Here is a 19,429-nt window from a genome sequence, read left to right as displayed (position 1 = left end):
CGCTGGTATTGTTGCTGGGGTATCATAATCACGTATAATATTTCTTCTAATTGTTATGAAGTGCTATGAGCAGAGGGGTATAAGAGTGATGTGATGTGATTACAGCGGGGAACTATTTCGTAATTGTTGTGAAATGGCTTTTTAGAAGAGCATTGCTATGTGAAATTATTTGGATTGATTTATTGTGAAGCAATTTTCGCGATTAGTTCTGTAGTGAAGCTATTTTGTTAGTTCTGTTGTAAAACCAAATATCTTTGAGAGCATTGTTGTTGAATCCTATTTATTTAAGAGCATCGTTGTGAAAAAAATTCTATTAAACCACCATTGTTGTGAAAAGCAATGTAGTGAGACTATTTTAACAGGCGTTCTGTTTGAGATTATTTCGTGTTAGAGCGTTGTTTTGAAATCATTTTCTCTGAGAGAATTGTTGCGGAAGCATTTTCCTCAAACAGCATTTGTTTGAAAAGCACAGAAGCGACACTATTACATCAGGGTTCTGTTTTGAGAATATTATTTGATATAGCATTGTGTGTGTGTTGTGAAACCAATTTCTCTATAACCATTATTGTGAAACTATTGATATTTTTCCTGCGAGCATTACCATTGCCTCTCCAGCGATACTATTTTACCAGATATTCTGTTCTAAAAGAAAGAAAAAATGTTAGACACCATCGTTGCAAAAGAATTTTCTCTTTGAAGATTGTTACGAAACCATTTTCTCTGCACGTATTGTTATGAAACCATTTTCTCAAATAGTAGCGTTTTGGGTGAAGCAATGCAGTGACACCATTTTCTCTAGACCTTTTGCTCTAAAATAATTTTTTGCCAGAGCATTGTTTTGGAACAATTTTCTCTTTCAGCATTGTTGTGAAAACAATTTTCTCTTTCAGCATTGTTGTGAAAACAATTTTCTCTTTGAGCATTGTTGTGAATACAATTTTCCCTTCGATTATTGTTGTGAGCTCAATTTTCTATTCGAGCATTGTTGTGAAAAAAATCTCTATGCGAACATTATCATGAAACCATTTTCCTAAACAACATTTTTATTAAAAGCACTGCGGTGAAATAATTTTACAATGTGTCTGTGTGACATTGGATGCTCTGAAAACAATTTTTGTTAGAAAATTATTGCGAAATAATTTTTTTTTCAGAAAGCATTGCTGCTAAATCGTTTTCACTGAAAACATTGTTGTAAAATATTCTTTTCTGAAAGTATTGTTGTGACACCATGTTCCCCACAAACATCGTAGCGAAACCATTTCGTCAAATAGCATTGTTAGTAGCCTGTGGGAGCAGTTTTGTGATGCCATTTTCACGAAAAACAATTGTTGTTTTTTTTTCCAAAAAGCATTTTAGTGAAGCTATTTGTTGTTTTGAAACTGTTTTACCATAGAGCAATGTAGCGCAATGTTAGAGCAATATTAGCAAGAGCAAATCGTTTTACAGGGAAAGCATCGTAATGAAACCATGAGCATTCTAGTAAGAGTTTCGTTTTGTTAAACCATTTTCTCGTTTTAAAACCAATTCAGCAGAGGCAATTTTTAACTATTATCCTCGAAGGACAATATTGTAAAATAATTTCAGCAGGGATACCGTTGGGAAGGGATTTTTTTTGAGAGCATTTCGTAAAATTTGTGAGATACAAATAAATACAAATACAAGGCCACAACAAGAAAAATGTCCAACGAGGTAGCTGAGAAGTCACAGTAATTGAATACAGTCGAACTTAATTAATTCGAAGCTGAAGGGGACAGCGAAAAAGTTCGGATTTTCCGAAATTCGAATAATCCAATAAATACCCATCTGAGGACATCTGCGCAGTAGAACCTCTCGATAACGGACGGGACTGAGAATTTTGTACGCTAACGGGGAGGTACGATAAATAGTAAGAACCTCATTTAGACGACGTTTGGCTTCGGTCGCATTTGAAGTGGGGGAAGGGTTCCTATACATTTCACTGTTAAAATGTCCATGTATGTTACCGTAAAAGTAATACATCGGTGGTTATGCATAATTACCAATCATCTCGATAAAGAATGATTAAATTAAAGTTCGATCATGTGTAATTCTCAAATAAAGTTGGAAAGCCTAATTAAATTAGGAAAAATGTACGCCTTTTCTTCTCTTCGAAGTATTGGTTTTCCAAGGCAGTTTCTCTCCGGGCCTTAGACGATGATTTGATAGCCCAGAAACCCCTTGTAAGTCATTTCCTTCTCTTCGTTAAACCAATTAATTATTTTTACCTGTACATGATAAGTGCTCTACACATATTTTGCAATGAAAATTAAATGAAATAAATTTAATTAACTAATTTTAATAAAAATTAAATTAAATTAAAATAAGTTTGAAGGAGACAAAGAATATTCTTAACAACACAACATTATCAGTCTCGTAATGTTGGCGTTCTTCACACGTATCAACAAACAAAACCAACATCACCAGTCGAATTCACGATCCTGGACCATAGTTATGTTCACATAATTAAGTAGTTAATTGATGATTTATTTTCCAATACCAGATTGGAATTAAACATAATCTTAGGTGAATATGATATATTCTCGGTTTATGACAAAAAGTTAATAAACTAAAGTTCGGAAAGAAATTAAAGTCTGTATGATTTTACTGTCCGCTACCGAGAGTGCCCGCCGACTGGGAATAAAATACATTAAAGCGCTATCCCACGGGACTGGGGATCAGAAAAGTGTCCGTTAGCAGAAGGTGCCCGTTAAGAGGGAGTGTCCGTTAGGGGAGGTTCCACTGTACTTCGAGAAAGTCAAATGAACAAACTATAAAAATGTATGGAGTGCTATCATTCATTGTGCCAGTTTTCTTCTCATTGCAACTAGTATTAGTTTGAAATATAAAATGATCACGAAAACTAAAAGCATTCCATTTGTAATCATTTTCATTTGTTTTCTTTTGGATGCTCTTGAACATTGCTTTATTAGAGAATGAAAGAAGCGATTTTTGAGCTTCAACTGCTTTATTTTTTCTATAATGTCCGTAGTCTCTGCAAGTGTCGATATAGGGATCTCTACTACTCTATTTGATATGTTTCATCCTCTTCATCGGAAAAGTCAATGTAACTTTACATTGAATATTTTGTACCTCCTTTTATTGAATTTATATACTTCTTCACCAATGTCCGTAAGTCCACCAACACGATTTTTTTTTTCTAGAGGTGAACAATCGCGTTTAAACCTGAAGCCATCAAAAGACCGATAAAACATCAGCTACAATGAGAAGGAAAAAGCCAGTGTGTGAAACTAGTAAAGAAATCATAACTTCTTATTAAGAGCTACAACAAAGAGGTTCAGATTTTCTTGTTTCTAAACTTTTTAGTTTAAGCTGTGTGTTCTGGAAAAGATCAGTAAACCACGGAAAAGAGAAAAAAGATGACTGAAAGTTAGTCATGAATTCTGAGAAAGGAGACATTTTGCAAATGACATATCTGAATAAAACTTCGAGTTATTCAAAACATTACGGAAAAAAATTCGAAATAAACAGGCAATTTCAACTTTAAATTGACTAGAAAACTCCAATGGAATTCGTAAAATTCGAATTAAACAGGCAATTTGAATTTTGAATAGAAAACTCAAATTCCAATCAAAATTTGAATTAACAAAGTTCGAATTCATCAAGTTCACCTGTTTTTCAATAAAAACGTTATTTTTATCGATATCATCGATACATAATTGATACAATCTGTACTATCGGACACTAATTTTTCGAATAGAGTGATTCAAATCAAAATTCACGAAGCTTAGAAACTATAATAGACTTTTTCTCTTTAGAAAATAAAATATAAGTATTTTTTAATTGAATATAGAATTGAAAGAAGTTCGCAAATATTTACTCTGTCCGGAAGTTGTTTTTCTTCCAGATTCGCTGAATTCTCGGTATTTTCCGGCGTTTAATTCCGAATATTTGTGCGGCATCCAATGTCTGCTTTGACTGAGGTTTTCATTTCCTTTAAATGCCAAAAGATGGCTTCTTTTCTTCTAATAAGCACTGGTGTTGTGAACAGATAAGATTGGATCTGTTGTTGTTTCTGGGCATGCGATTATTATTGTTATTATTTCTGCTTTTCTTTCGCGGTCTGTGCTTATTGAATTAGCGCAAGGCGTGAAGAAGCGAAACAATTAGGTTGGTAGAAATTGTGGAAGAAGAAAATCAATTATAGCAAATATGGATTTATTTTTATCCAGGTTTCGTTCGCACCCAGCGATGATGATATGAAATAGTCAAACTCGGTTATAACGACACCCTGGCTATAACGTCAATAATTATTGCCTTTATATGATCTTGCTTATTTATTTTTTTCTTATTTTATTTATTTAAATACCACGCTACAGAAAACAATGCAATTACAGCGAGGTATGACCTAAATATTGTAAATACAATAAAATCAAACAGAATAGAATGCAATACACAGATGTAAAATACATAAAATAGAAACAAACACTAGTCAATACCAAATAAGTAAAATAAAGGCATGTATAAAATCACCGGATCAATTAAAAATGAAAATAAATAAAAACACACGAGACGATTAAAAAAAAATGAAAAATAAATAAACAAAGAAAAACGAAATATTTTAACAGTCAAAATACAAGAAATCATCATTTAAAGAAAAAAAAATCGCTGATCAATCGGAGAGAAGAAGCTTTTTGAATTTACCAACAGGTGTTGCAAATATATCAAATTCGTCAGGTAAACTATTATACAAAATACAAAATCTGTTTATAGCACAAGACAGACCAATCAGTCTTAAAGTGAGCCATATGAAATAATTTATTTGATCTTGTGTTGTACCGTGTGACCAAGAATCCTATTTTAGATAACAGAAAAGAACAATCGATATTACCATTAACTAACCTCCAGAAATATTTCAAAAGAATGAAATTTCTTCCCTTTTGGAGACTGGTAGTTAACAAAATTTGTCGGAGAAAAGTTGCTGAAATTGTAATGTCATATATGCTCTAAATTAAGTAACTTAAGTAGTTTCAATGTCAGTAGCTTACAAAAACGCAGAGAGTACTTGCTCGTTACAAGAAACTGTTGACAAACCAAATTGATTGTATACCGATTCTTAATGAAATCTGTTTCAATATTAAGTGTCACAATACAAGATCTAATTGTTTATTTGCCATCAAATCATATAATACGAATATTGGTAATTTCTGTGCTGTAAACAGATTTTCCGAATTTTATAATGCGCTTCCTCAACATCTGGATATTTTTCATTCGTCTGTTACCGACTTTAGAAGATTTTTGCTGTGATTACGTTGTATATATCTTTGTATAGAATTTTTGTATTTTGCGTAATTCTTTGTTACTTTTTATTTGTCTTTTGTGTACTTTATCATGTAGTTTTTTTCTATTCTGTGCAAATTTTTATTTTTACTGCAAGCTGTAATTGGGTTTAAACCTGTAGCTTTGTTTTATAAATAAATAAATAAATAAATAAATAAATAAATGAATTTTGTATAATTTCAATATCATCAATATCATTATTGTAATGAGGATTCCAAACAACAGATGCATATTCAAGTTTTGATCGTATTATAGAGTTGAAAAGAACAAACATTGTATCCAAATTGGTGAAATCTTTAGTTATTCTTTTAAGCCAACCGAGTTTGTGATATGAATTACTACAAATGTCGTTAATATGAAGAAAATCTGTAGCAGAATATCTTCTCTGTAAAATATCAGTTCCCATATAATAAGAGTATGTGATATGATTTTTCCTACGAGTGTAAGACATAACAAAGCATTTGCTAATATTCAAGTGTAGATGATTCTCGATACACTAGTAGTAAATGTGGGTTAATTTATCTTGAACAATAAATAGAACAAGATTCAAAATTTACAATAAAGTCAAATATTTTAAAATCATCAGCAAATAATAAGCAATTATGAACAGCAGCTGCAAGGTCATTAATAAAAATGAGAAACAATCGAGGTCCAAGGATAGAATCCTGAGAGACTCCAGATGCTGCACAAAATCCATCCAAAAGATACAAAAATCAGTCTGTTTTTTAGATACGAAGCAAATAAATTACAAGTATCATCGCAGATATCAATTTTTTTTAGTTTGTACATTAATATAGAGTGGCGAACACGATCAAGTGCTTCAGCGAAATCTGTGTAAATTACATCGAGCTGGCTTTTATTAGCTATGGCTTCAACAATATGGGTATTGAGGGAAAGAAGATTGGTAACAGTAGATCTATTTCTAACGAAACCATGCTGATTTGGAATAAATAAGATACAGGTCTTAATTTGAGCACAGATTTTATCATATAAAATAGACCCAAATATTTTAGCAAAAGGTGTGACAGAATGGCCACACCTCTATAATTTTTAATTTTATGTCTATCACCTTTTTTAAGAATCGGAAAGATTCTTGCTTTCTTCCATTCATCCAGAAAGATCCCATTTTTAACAGCCATATTAAAAATTAATAAAAGTGGATACAGCAAATGCCCAGCGCATGCCTTGATAAAATAAAAAGATGTACCATCAATACTTCTGGCGCAACTCCCCTACAATCTTTTTATACTACATTTGATGTCATTCAAGGAGATATAAATAATATTAACAACATCAGAAGAAACAGGAAAGTCGTTGTTTGAAGCAGAAGAACGATTGTAATCATTCTCAGAAGTTGTGAAATTCGATACAAAAAACTTGGCCAAACCATCAGCAATCAAGGCGTCTGTTAATAAAACATTGTTTTCGAAATACATATACTTAGGTGCGTTCTTATTTTTATTGTTCCAATAAGACCAAAATTGTTTTGGGTTGAATCTGAGAGCTGCTTCAATATTATCAATATATTTTTATGAATTTGTGTTATGCAGAGTTTAACCTTAGCTCTATAACATTTGTATTGTACTAGGTCAGAGATAGTATTAGTCACAAAATACCTTTTGCGAAATTTTTCCTTACGTTTGATATTGTAAATAATATTCCTATCGAACCAGGGAGGATATTTTCGAGTGAAATTCTTTCTTAATGGTACACACATATCAAAAATAGTAACAATGTAAAAGTAAAATTACATTGATGTACTTTTACTTATATATAACATCAACGAAAACACCATGAACTCTGATATAACGACGCATTTTTCGTCGCTTTTGCATCCGTTGGTATGGATTTCCAAAGAAATTCCCGGAATTACAGATCATTCTCTTAATATGATGAAATTTCTTATGTTAGGAAAAAAAAAAAAGAAAGATTTATTACATTTTCGACACTCCGACTTGCTTCTCATTGACATTACCAGTGAAGTTGGCAGGCGCCCGAGTGGCGTGGTGGTAAGATGCTCGTCTACCAGCGTGAAAGTTGCTGTCAATGTCCCGGGTTCGAACCCGAAAGGGGAATATAGATAAGATATTTTCCCCTAAAACGAATTCGAGGCGACCACCGATAGACAGCGCCTTCATTTCCAAACCATCTCATTGAGGGTAGTAAATTGCGATATGACCAGAGTTGGTGTTTGGTGAAGCTGGCTGGAAGAGATTTCGGCAGAAGGATAAGTCTCTGGCGGCAGAGTTCTGGCAAGCATTCATTCATTACACGACCGGTACGGGACATTACCGTATTTTCCCGTTAATTTGTCAGTTCTGACATTTTCCATTATAAATTTCTTTTTCCTCGTTTTACGAATGAAACTGACTTTTAGCGCTTAAATTACCCCAGAAGGTAATTTGCATAATTTATAAAATTGTATTATACGGAATAGGATTGAATATTCATACTTGCATGTCAATTGTTTTTTTCCCCCGAGGAGGTAAATTTTAAACCTTGCCGCGGCATGATTGAAATCCCCAAATACCTTAATAAAATGCCATAACTTTTTTAAACGAAGTATAGGCTTTCTTCCGATCTTTAGCACGTGCAGACGGAGGGGTGGAGGGGGTGTTACAGGAAAAAGTGTTGTATTAAAGGAGAATAATTTTAACAAAATATGTAGGCTTCTTAATGGTAAAATAAGAGTCTTTTAAGGAGACGAGATATCTCGTCAATGACGCTTAAAATATCAAATCACTAAGCTGAGACTACCACGTAGCACAACAGTACTTCTCTCCAAGAGTTATTTATGAGCGATATTTGGCAATGTCGCCGACAATCAGCAATATTTTCAGCGAGAACCAACGATATTTCCGTATTTATAATGAACGATAATAATTATATAATTCGTCGCATTTTTCTCCCTTAAACATTGTCACCCTGACCATAATGAAATAACTTCTCCTTAGGAGTTTGTAAAATGAGATAGATAAACAGAATTGTTTCAGTCCGTTGTGAGTATTTTTCAGGTGTATAATAAATATAAATGCAATAATTGCAGTTTAACTTTGATTAAGTTCCAAAAACAGAATTTTTTGACAACCATTAAATTCAATAAGCACTTTCTGCCTGTTAGATTCTCTCGAATTGAAATTCTAGCCGGGTTAACGTTACTATTTCAGCTATTACTGTCAATTGTTGCATGAATGTGTGTTTAGACACGTCCTTGTGTGAGTGTAAAGTTTGGTAAAAATGGCCAAATTCATATTGCGAGATCGATCAGAAATTTTTTATTGAGTAACTGATTGAAAATTTATATGGATATATTTCTGGAAAATTCAACAAAACTTAAATACGTGGCTTATGTTAGCGTATGTGAACATGCCAAACTTGCGAACGATATTCACCCTTATGTCTGACATCGACACGTTTTCTCTTACAATTCGGAGAAGTTTCTGCACATTATAAGAAGAGATTTCAGCCAAATTAGTCTCACCTTTTTCATGCAGGGCCATCTTAAGAGTGTCATGGGCCCTCGGGCCAATTGATTTTTCGGAGGCCCTACCTGGAACATTCTCGAAAATTTCAGTTGGTTCTCATTTTTGTGAGCCCCCCCCCTCTTCTCTTGAGGCCCCAGGGCACGGCCCCATGCGTTAAGTCGGCACTGGTTTCATTATGGGAATAAGTTAGCCGAATTTGTGACCGTAATAATAGACACATCAAGCAAATTCAACAGTAATGCTAGAAGTTACTGAAAAGTACTAAATTAAAATAGCTCAGCTGTTTGGAAAGCCAACGGCCATACCATGCTGAAAACACCGGTTCTCGTCCGATCACCGAAGTTAAGCAGCATCGGGCGCTGTTAGTACTTGGGAGGGTAACAACCTGGGAACACCGCGTGCTGTTGGCATCACTTTTTTTAGTGGCATGGTGGTAAGATGCTCGTCTACCATCGTGAAGGTTGTTGTCAGGGTCCCGGGTTCGAACCCAAGGGAGGATATAGATAAGATATTTTCCTTAACGAACTTCAGGCGACCACCGATAGATAGCGCCTTCACTTCCAACCCATCTCACTAATGGCAGTAAATTGCGACATAGCGATATGGCCAGAATTAGCGTTTGGTGAAGTAGAGCTGTTTGGAAAAGAGTTCAAAGTAATATTTTCCTCCCAGTAAATGTCTAGTTTTTATTTTAGAAATTGAAAGAAAAGAACATTTAAAAAATATCTGCCGAAGAGTGCTTATTCGGCAAAAATTAAAAATACTCATAAAAAAACAAAATAATTATTACACTGGCACAAGAGGAACCCAAAAGACGTTTCCCGAGTATACTCGGGATAAACTGTAAAGCGATGTCTAATATTTACAGCTTATTGCAAAAAAAACAACAACTTTTTTCCAGCCTTTCGAATATACGTAATAAATACAGACTTTTATTAGGCATAGCATAAATCACTAAATAACCTGTAGAATGCTATATGGTTATGCCCCGACTTTGCTACCCCGATTTACGTGATTTCGGAATTACTGTGAAAAATGACCGGTTCTTGAATTTAGCACAATTCGTAAGCGTTATGGATTTCAAGCTGAGATAAAAGAAATATTTTGATTGTAATGTGATGATCAAGTAAGAATACAGGGTGTTCTGTTAATGGACCGACAAACTCAGAGGGTTGTTAGTAGGCATCAAGAGGAACAGACATTTCAATGGAACATGATGTCGCAAACCGCGTTGAGAGGGTGAAAATCGTGAAAAACGCAGGCAGGCAGGAGTCCAGAGGAGACGAAAGGTGGATGCCAGTTGATCGCTGAATGCAATACCTGGTATCTTCGAGCGCGTCCGGGAATCGTTTTAACGTTGTTGTAGACTGTGCAATGACGTCAGCGGCCGGCACTTCCAACAACTCTTGTAATAATTAATCAAATAAATCTTTTAGCAGTTATTATTGTACTTTTTGTCGTTCCAGCGTGACTTCGTAACCTGCATGTAATTTTTTCGCGCTTTTCACTTTCTCAACGTGGTTTGCGACGCCATGTTCCATTGCAATTTTCGTTCCTCTTGATGTCTACTAACAACCCTCTGAGAGTTTGTCGGTCCATTAACAAGAATAAACAGAACACCCTGTATATTGCCCATAAACCCAAGACACAACGTGAAGCTAAGTTGTGTGATCTTACTTTCAAGGTACTTAAAGTAGAAACCGGAAAGCAGCTTAAGATCTAAATCTTTTCAGAGATTTCGCAAATTTATTTGGGCTTAAGAACCATTTGGAGTCAAAGCTTCAATTTTTAAGGAATGGTTTGGCTTCTATTTAATACGTCGAGTCGAACGTTATTGTCGGTGTTGAACAAGTTCGTTCAAAATGAAGCTATTTAATATTCATTGACAATGTACCCGGTCACTCACCTGCCGGTCTAATTAATTCTGACACTCTTGGAAATTTGTTGATTTGACTTCATGCCAATAATAAAATTACCTTCCTTTTAATACGAAAAGCTCACAGTGAACCAAAGTATAATCAAATCTCGCACAAAACATGACGTTCGTTTGTGCGAGACGTACTTACTGCACAATTTTTTGGAGTTACCTAAAATTTTTAATGGTAACTTCTCAGGAATATATAAGAAAAGCTGCATTTTTCACTGCAATTTTTTTTTAAAAGACCAGTGTTTTTAAAAAATATCGGTTGCAATTAATCAATATTTAATGTATTAGTATGAACAAACTGCATCCTAACTCCATTTCAGTGCATATTGTCGGTTCCATCTATCGCGTAATTTCGGGGCATTACTGTATAAGTTTTTAGGAAGTAGGCTCTATTTTGATTTCCACAATATGCAAAGTAAAAGGTCATAAGAAAGTGTGTTCCATTGAAGAATCAGCTTTACAAAACATCTAGGCTTGCCATTGCTAAAATAAGAGGCTTTTTGAAAAGCGACATATCTCGTCAATACCAGTGAAAGGGCTGACAATCGCGCAACAACAATCCAAAAATTTTATGCAGATACAGACATCTTATCGTTCCAATTCTTTCAGAGATGTAGAACCACGTAAAATACAGAAACGGGAAAAGTTTGGCCACTTATTTGACATGTCCGCAAATGGAATGTCCAATACCATTTCAAAGGAGAAATATCCAAAAATCCAAACTTCACTTTACAAACACTTTTAAAATATAACGCGTTTCTCTTTAAATTTAGATTTTGCATATGGCGGGCGGCCTTATCTCTCAAACCGTCCGATCCGAGGAGGAAATTCTTCAAGAAAAGCAACAGCTTCGTGTAAACTTCGGAAATAGGCAACTGGTAGAAGCATTTTATTTTAGAAATGCTGTGGGAAGTTTTTCAGAAAAAGAGTAAAATGCTGGAAAAATAATAATAATATAGGGGAAAAAGGGTGTTATGTAAACTATTCAGGCCGTTATCATGAGCTGTACATGAATCTAGAGATTGCGGCGAAAACTTGGAAGAATGTCAAGAGACTCGAAAAAGAGACGGACAAAACTCAGAAAATAAATAACAAAAATGAAAACTTTTAAAAATCTCAGACATACTAGAAATATATATATATATATATATATACTCTTTTTCTAACTCTTCATGTGAAAACGTGTCATATATGCTTCTTATTCCTTCTTTTTTTCTTGTTGGTGTTTGTCAAGACACTTCAAGTTACTTGACACCTTTCCAAGTCCGAAAATAATAATAAGAAAAAGAAAAATTCTGTCGAAATCACAACCTTGGTTTTTCAAAGAAAAGATGAATTTAAGGAAAAAAGGCACGTCGTATAGGAGAGAGGAATGGTGATGTTTACGATACTTAAATATATTTTCATAGGGAAATGGAAAAGTTGACTCGATTTTTGGCGAGTTTGCGTGGCATTAGCGTCTGAGATCAATGGAACCAAATTTTGGAGTACAGTCGAGTTCGCTTATAACACCTTTATTGATTCGAGAAGTGTATGTTATAATCGACGTCGGGACCGCCATTACCAGACGCGGGTCCCGGTGCGAAAATAATAGCGAAGCCGAAGACGTGTTGATAATATTTCGGGCTCCTTACATCCGATTATATTTATATTGTTGGGGGGTATCGGCATCCAAAGATTCCAGAATTAACGCAGGATTCTAATTCAGGAAATTGATAGAATTTAGAAAATTGCTAAAAATATTCAGAAAATTCATTAAATTTAGAATTCAATTCCAGAATTGATGAAAAATTCAGAATTCCAGAATTGATGAAAAATTCAGAATTCCAGAATTGATGAAAAATTCAGAATTCCAGAATTGATGAAAAATTCAGAATTCCAGAATTGATGAAAAATTCAGAATTCCAGAATTGATGAAAAATTCAGAATTCCAGAATTGATGAAAAATTCAGAATTCCAGAATTGATGAAAAATTCAGAATTCCAGAATTGATGAAAAATTCAGAATTCCAGAATTGATGAAAAATTCAGAATTCCAGAATTGATGAAAAATTCAGAATTCCAGAATTGATGAAAAATTCAGAATTCCAGAACTGACGAAAATTCAGAATTCAATTCCAGAACTGATGAAAATTCAGAATTCCAGAATTGCTGAAATTTAGAATTCTAAAACTAATGAGAATTCAGAATTTCAAAATTAATGTTAATTCAGAATTATAAAATTGAGAATTTAGAATTTAAGGATTGATAAAAATTCAGAATTTATGGGGAAAAAAACAGAATTTCATATTTGTGTGAAGCTGACACTTCATTTATTACAAAAAATGTATTTGATATGCGTACTTATATACATATATATTCTTCTTCCAAATATATATATATATTCTTCTTCCAAATTTTACGGAATCTTTCTTCCAAACCGAGCACAACTCAGGTCTATCGCCATCTATAGGCGATTTACTGCCTAGTGAGTTGTGCCGGAATGCAACTGTGTGTGTACCTAACAGTCTGAGTGCGTATGCAGTGTTGTGTTTGATTTTTCAGTGCTGCCATTGTGAAGTGAAGTGTGATGTGTTATCATTGAATTACATTTGTACTATTTGTAGGGCTGTTACTCTCTGTGGCGAGACAAGGACGATTCTGATCGATGTGTAATGTTATAACTTACAGGACGAGATTCTACTTGGTGTTCCGCGGAACTAAATGGTTTCCGCATGATCAAGCGCAACGGAACCCTTAAAAATCCCATATATATATATATATTATGGGAGCCACAGATTTACAGTGGTGTCTCCCCTTGCCCCGTGCTCGCAAGTTTCGAATCACTCGCGTCGTTCTCCCCATGAAGACAGCCAACTCGATGCGACGTACAAGACATTTGACTGAAATGGACAGCTGAACCAATTGACTACGGAGAAAAATTGCACGTGCGCCCAGTGGCACATAAGGGCCGGAGACCGCAGCCAAGGATTTCGAAAGAAGTGTGGAAAAAACTTGTGGGCAAGAAAGAAGAAGAAGAAGCTGGCATGTTGAAGTGGGAGAGATTTGAGAATGGTCTAAATACACAACGTACACAAAATATATATAGAAATATATACAAAATAAAATTTAGACACAGAGGCATATTTACGGTGTGTGTGTGGGGGGGAGGAGAGGGTTGTACTCGAGGACGGCTAATTTGGAGGAATAAATATTCAAGAAAATTAGACTAGAATGGATGAAGGGTGGAAAAATTTTTTCAGCCCACAGGCGACAAAACTTTAAATTCGCCTCAGGAGGGGCAAAGTCCTCATCGGAAGGCTCCTAAAATTACGTTGCCTTTCTTAATTTCTCGAATTTCCGCGTGGAAAAAAAGAGGCATTTACCCAAGCGGCACCTGCTATTTATCATAGCACCTGATCCGATAATCGTGGAGTGCTCCTATATACTTGAGAAGGCCGTGACTGGCTTGGTTTATTGAAGAATCAGTCACACAGGCAATATGTTCCTCCTTCAGTTCAAAAGCAAACAAATTGGAGGAAACAACAGTCAATGCCTAATAAAGAATAAATACCTCCATTGAAAAGCACCTTGCAAAATGTACATACATTAAAAGCGGTACTGTTTTGGTTGGAAAAGGTTGTTGTTTAATGTTAATATAGTGGCGCCATCTGTTATAACCATATCTAAGGAACCTAGACAAAGATGGTTGTGCATGCGTCCTCATGCCCAAGTTTAGAAAAAATTCAGGTAACCCTACATCAACGTTTTCTCTCGCATGTTGAGTACGTAAATTGTTAAGAATATCGTTACATTGAAACACCCGCTGTCTCGTTTATATGATATATATAAAAATTACTAAATATCAGCCTGCTTAAAAAAATTCCGCTATTCGACCGCTGAGTGGAATACATGTTTTTTCGTTAGTATAGAGGCTCCTTTTCTTCCAGATAGGGAGAACATTGCATTTCATTTCACATGCACAGATCTGTTGTTTCTATGAGCACAGAATTTCGATGTATGCGGGGAATGACAAAAAATAACGCTATCTTATATTAAAATAACAATAAACTTTATAAATACAATATAAGTTTTTTTCTTCTTTTTGCGCAGCAAAAAAATTCTGTATACACGAAGCATTCTCAGACTTTAAACATATTTTCTACACTTATTCACTATGAAAACATGTTGCTTTTCCTTGTTACTTTTGTTCATAACTAATAAACGAGTGAAAATAAAATTTTATCAGTAAAATATGCCTTCTATGTATATACAGTAGAACCTCGTTTATCCGAATATCAGTTTTCCGAACAACTCGGTCAACCGAACACCTTTTCAACCTAACTCATTTCCAGTTTTCATTTCCAGTCAATGATGCTCAACAGTTGGTATTTTCTTGAAACTTGAACCCTCTTATCTCCCAACTCGATAGCCTTCGTTTAATATTGTACAGTAATTCCCTTCCAAACAATTGTGCATACCGTACCTGTGAGCTATAGATGTAAGTAGATCCAGGTACAGTGTATGTAGTTATAAACGATGACAGGCAAACAAACGTGTGAATGGGAGCAGATTTAGAGGTGTCTTTTTTTTTTCGTCTGACGAATTCTTAAATATAATTTATGCCAATGTTATCGGATTGGTTTCGAAATCGATTTTCCGAACTTTTCCAAACACCCTTCGGTCCCGATGTGTTCGGATAATCGAGGTTCTACTGCACATATATATATAGAAATGATTACAGTAAAACAAGTATCTCAAACGATTTCCTCCTTTCCCTAATCAACGCTTATCTGCTGCACCCCAGACCAATTTAACAAAGGATCTCTTCCAAAAACGTTTGTTTGGGCCTCTGCCATATGTTGGAGGTGCACCAGGGCACCGCAATTTGAGAAACCCTGCAGTATAGCATGTATACATATATATATAGTATTATATGTATGTAGGAAACATCATCACCTGGAACCCATTCTGCTACCTAACAAACAAAACTGTTACAATTCCTCGATTGATAATAGCGACCGGTTTTTGAATAATGTATTGCACGAAAAAAAGCAGTATATTATGGTATTAGTTAATATATTATAGATATAGACAATAAAATTAATTAAATCATGAAGTTTACTCCGAAATGCTAACAGCTATTTTATTTGTACGTTGTATAAAATTACGATAATATTACTCAAAAAGTACCTTAACTTTCTGAAATCCTGTGAAAAAACTATGAAAAACGGAACTTTTGTCAGTATTACTCATATTATTTTACAATATACAAAAAGCAACTATTAAAATTTTGCAGTAAATTCAAAAATTTAATTAATATATTATTGTTTTTAAAATATCAATTCATATTTATTATAGTTTTTTTATGCGTCACATCAACTAAAAACCGGTCATTAATTTCGAACGAAGTCATTAATTTATATTTAAATTTTATTTGATAGGTAGCAGCACAAGTTCTGGTTCAAAGATGTTTCTCAATACTGCCGAATCCGGCTTTCGGATACCGTTATAGCGAAGAAAATCTTGTTTTAACGAACAATTTTCTAATCCTCCAGATAAGTTTGCATAGGAACAATGCAAAAACCCGGAATTCCTTTATAACGAAGTGATTACTGCATTTTCTTGGAGTTCGTTATAACAGGATTCGACTGTATTATGTGTTATAACATTATAGAGGTGTTGTGGTTCAAATTCTTTTTTCAGTCCATGACTCCACTTTGGATCGCATTTTACGCTCGTGGCCCCCCGTCTCACACAGGGCCCTTTATACTTATTGAATTGAATTTAATCAAAACTGGTGTTGTTGGCACAAATGGTCCGTGAAATACAAAAGGTTAAGAACTCTTGCTCTATGTTATGAGCTCAAGTCCTAGGAATTTCTTGAGAAAACGCATAGAAGCAAAAACATCTAGAAAGATTCGTTATATCCAAGTTTATTGTGTTTTCATCTATGTTATATGCGAGGTTCATAAGGTTTACTCTCTATGGGAATCAGACAAAACCACCGACCATTGACGTTACAGTTGAGGTATCGTTATAACCAAATTTTTGAATATTTTTGTTCATTCTATGGCGATGTTCGAAGCATTTCATTGTAAGTGTGAAATACGACAAACAGGTCTCCTATAAATTTAGGCAGTTATAACGAGATCGTCTGCGGTATCTACGCGAACATGCAATATCCATCTCCACACATTAGTCATTTTGACCTAAAACAGATGCTGCTACCTTACAGAGCTAAAGCATATTACAATTTTGATGCGGAGTTTCATCCACTCGTCATTAAATGCGTCACTGTCAGTGTTGGTCTGATTTCTACGGTCATGTTAAAGAGGAGCTGCATTTCGAGCACAGACCGACTGCTTGAAACAGATTTCATAGATACTGCCGCATTGGAAGATAGTGCTCAAATTATTATCTGGCCATTTAGGGACACGTGGCTGGTCTAGGGTTGCTAGAGAATATATATATATATATATATATATATATGTATTTCTCCGTATTTTCAATAATTTTCAGAATTGAATTTGAGAGACGATTGTCTGCGTATTAATATTACTTGTATTAACCTTTTACCGGTCGAATTCAGATTTAGATTGAATTTTATCTTCTTTTTTTATTATTTCTCCCCCTTCTGATGAGTTTAGAGTAAGGGTTCTTAATATTTTTCATCCGCGACCCAAAATCAACTACAAGATTATTTTTGAAATATATGACATCCATATTTTTATGGGCATCTTTTTCTCAGCCACCTTGTTGGGCGTTTTGCCTGTTGTGGCGTTGTATTTGTATTTGATCAGATTTGCGACCCATGGGGCTATTTGCTTTCAATATCACTGAAACCAGTGACGCAATAAATGCATTTATTAATCCACTGTACACGCTGTATACACAAGACTAATCTAGGAGGCTTCTGAGAATCAAGTTTGGGTCGTGACCCGGCTGTAAATGGAATCGTAAGACCCTCAAAGATCTCCTATGAATCATGTTTGGGTCGTGATACATACATGAGGAATCCCCGGCTTCAAATGTATGTATGCGACCCTTCTCGGAAGCGTCTGCGAATCGAGTGTCAATCATCCTTGATTCTTGATCCTTGATTAGAGGCGAATCAATCCTTGGGACACACGTTTGGGTCGTGACTAATATTACAAGAATCCCTGACTGTAAGTGAATTTGTACGACCCATCTCGAAAGTTCCCGTGTTTGGGTTGCGACCCACCGGTTAAGAAACCCGCAGTTTAGACACATGAAAATATTCATGAAAAATAATTTTCCTGTACATTTTCTCCTCCTCCTAACCAGATCATGACCCGCCGCTCTATCTCAATGAAGAGATATAAGTAGGTGGACGAAGGAAACCAGGGCCACACACACATGCTGGAAAATGTGTGTGTATGTGCGCGTGTTGTGAACCCAACGGGAAGTTTGTTTCTGGGTAATGCTTGTTATGGTGCTGTGTGTTATCTGAAATCAATTTTTGAAACTGTGAGTGAAGTGTAATGATGGAATAATTGTATCGTTGTATGTAGTTGTTGCTCTCTGTGGAGAGACTTTTTAACAGGTTGATCGGCTTGCATTCGCGTTACATGATTTCTGGATTTGCCCACGTCCATAGAAACATCAATAAAAATTAAAACACAAAAAAACCTATTCTTCCTTAAAATAGGTGATCTAAAAAAAACGTTTAATGCACAGCACAGGTGTTGAAATTATTAAAATTTTTTGTTTTGTAAATTAAGTTTGGGAAGCCCTACCTCCAGGGGAAAAAAAAGCAAGTGCTTTCATGTGAACAAAAAATATTCTTTTTTGATTAATGAAACCGAAGTTTCTAATTGGGAACTTTGGCTTGTTAGAGGGTTGATATAGAAGTAATTGAAGATTCAAACTTTTATGTCAATAGAGAGAGACGTTTAAAATCGAAACAATTTTTCATAAAAGGGTCTCACCGCTGGAAACGGTTCTGCTGTTATCGATTACCGACAAAGGGCTTCTACAAATTATCATGTAGCTAAAGTTTAGTTCTTATAACTGCGCCATCTGTTGCTGGCGCAAACAAGGAACTTTCCATAATCTCCTCCCCCCCGCGACAAATGAGAAAAATTTCCGCGGGTCCGACGGCCAACATATACCAGTCATACTATGGCATCTAGATTCACACGATGGTGTCTTAATGCGTTGGCAAAACGTGGCTACTAAGGGTTACGAGTGAAACAGAGGTTCCCTATATTTGGAGAATTTTATTTATTCTAAGGTTATTGTGCTTGAATTTTCATTAATTCTGAGGAATTAATTTTCTGTTAATATATCAATTTTCATTAATTCTGAAATAATCTTTTAATTAAATATGTAAATTTTGATTAATTTTGAGAAATTGTTATCAATTAATTAGAATTCTTAATAATTCTCAAAATTATTCTTCCAATAATTCTAAATTATGAAATAATACTTTTGAATTTTAGGCTCTTATTTTCACGTTTCTTGGGCCATAATTGCTCACATATTTGCAAGATTTTGTCATGAAAATTCGAGCCCTAGTTATAAGCAAGGTCTCGAAATTATCGTATATAGCAGTTGTTATGCATGCATAAAATGCATTATTAAGATTGTCCTGGACATAAGCATATGCAGCACATAATTAAATCCAATATAGCATAAATATAGTTTTTGGTTGATATCTTCAGAGGAATTTTGAAAATTTATTTGCATGCTGGATATAC

The 19,429-nt window shown here is 34.8% G+C and overlaps 1 protein-coding gene and 1 non-coding gene across 2 annotated transcripts in view; both read left to right on the top strand.

Annotated features, from left to right (window-relative positions):
• Positions 1–19,429, top strand: part of LOC149089644 (uncharacterized) — a 123,585-nt gene that overhangs the window by 8,091 nt on the left and 96,065 nt on the right. The window lies entirely within an intron of this gene.
• On the top strand, positions 9,093–9,211 carry LOC149089645 (5S ribosomal RNA). The gene has a single exon (XR_016193203.1). It is a non-coding gene; the product is annotated as a 5S ribosomal RNA (ribosomal RNA).

Source organism: Pholcus phalangioides, unplaced genomic scaffold (assembly GCF_987345545.1).
Source record: "Pholcus phalangioides strain wild (caught in Gottingen) unplaced genomic scaffold, Ppha-v1.0 ptg000001l_1, whole genome shotgun sequence".
NCBI classification, from domain to species: Eukaryota; Metazoa; Arthropoda; class Arachnida; order Araneae; family Pholcidae; genus Pholcus; species Pholcus phalangioides.
This window is presented reverse-complemented; position numbering and strand designations above follow the sequence as displayed.